Genomic DNA, 1,821 nt, shown 5'->3' with positions numbered 1-1,821 from the left:
ATTCCTTGCTCACCAATAACCTTTCCTAAATAGTGTAAAGGCCTATTATATTGTATTTTATTTGGAGCTATTATAAGACCATATTTAGTTAAAGATTGAATCATGTCTTTTAGTATTAATTCTGCAGACTCTTTAGTTTTATGGGCCAATAGAATATCATCCATATAATGTATTATATAAGCATCCTTGTATTTGATCCTGATATCTCTCAATGCTTTATCCAAAAATTTTTGACATAAAGTTGGACTATTTTTCATTCCTTGAGGAAGTACTTTCCATTGATACCTTTGAAAAGGTTGTTTTAAATTAGTTGATGGAACACTGAAAGCAAATCTCTGAGAATCCTCAGGACTTAATTGTATTGTAAAGAAACAATCTTGCAGGTCTATAATGATAATAAATAAGTCAAAGGGAATTGCCACCAGTGAAGGCAGGCCAGGCTGTAAAGCCCCCATGTCATGCATGGTTTCATTTATTGCTCTTAAATCTTGCAATAGTCTCCACTTACCGGATTTTTTCTTAATGACAAATATAGGTGCATTCCAGGGACTGGTTGATTCTACTAAATGTCCTTTATCTAGCTGTTCTTTCACTAATTCTTCTACAGCCTGTATTTTTTCTGAGGTAAGGGGCCACTTTCTGATTTTTATATATCTGTATGACTTCTTTAAGAGGTCTAATCATTATCTTTACTTCTCCAGTGAAATCAGAGTCTATGACTACTGGAATCACTTCACAATTCTTTTTGTAATTTGAACTTCTGCTAATTATTAAGCCAAATGTACCCAAAGGCAGACCTCCTTTAATGGAGGTCTCTATTAATTGAGTCCCTTCCATAAGGGAGAGTATATAGTCTTTATTTGTTGCTAAATCCAACCTAGCACTTCCTAGAGTGGCTCTAGAAAGATCATACATACTAAAAAGTTCAGTCAAAGGATTTAGTTCAAATTGTTTGTTTTTTTCCTTACCTGAATTTACTATCTCTATCCCTCTTTCTTTTAAGGGGCTGAGGGCTTGCCCCTCTTCTCATTTTATTTTATTTTATTTATTTATTTATTTTTTCCTTTTCTTCTTTGCCTCTCTCCTCATTTTTTTGTCTCCTTTTCTTCTTCCTATCTAGGGGTGTCCTATCTTTATGATACTTAGACTTACATTCATTTTTCCAATGTTTTCCTTTCTTGCACCTAGGACAAATCCCAGGTTTTCTTTCTCCACTATTGTTTCTTTTATTTTTACTGAAACATTCTTTACTCATGTGACCTGGCTTTCCACATGAGAGACAGACCCCCTCGTTATTGGTCTGAGGCCTGCTTTTAAGATTCTGAACATAGGCGCTGAAATGCTGTCCCTTCACTGCTGCAGCATAGGCCATTCCTTGGACCACTGCTGGTGAGGCATCTATGTAAGCTTTTACATAATCATGTAAAGAGCCTGTTTTCTTAATTGGCCTTATTAATTCTTTATATAGAGAGTTAGCATTTTCTCAAGCCAATTGTTTTAATAAAATTTCTGATCCCTCAGATGAAGGCATCATCCTTTGCAATTCTTTTTCTAATCTTGCTATAAAATCCTCATATGGTTCTTTCTGTTTTTGTCTAATTTCAGAAAGAACAGTGGTTGTACCACCTGCTCCTGGAAGTTTTCTCCAGGCTGCTATTGCCAATCTAGAAATTTTTTCCAATACTGTTTTTGGTATATTAATACTCAAAATTGATAAGAAAAGGCCATTATTCTTTGACTGAGAATGCCCCATGATACTTTACCTGCTGGTCTTCTTAACCTGGTGATCCTTTACCAGTGGGCCTGCAGCGCCCTGACGAG

This window comes from Nannospalax galili, unplaced genomic scaffold, assembly GCF_000622305.1.
Source record: "Nannospalax galili isolate Female #2095 unplaced genomic scaffold, S.galili_v1.0 scaffold677, whole genome shotgun sequence".
Taxonomy (NCBI): Eukaryota; Metazoa; Chordata; class Mammalia; order Rodentia; family Spalacidae; genus Nannospalax; species Nannospalax galili.
The sequence above is the reverse complement of the archived record's forward strand: the minus strand, read 5'-3'. Positions refer to the sequence as shown.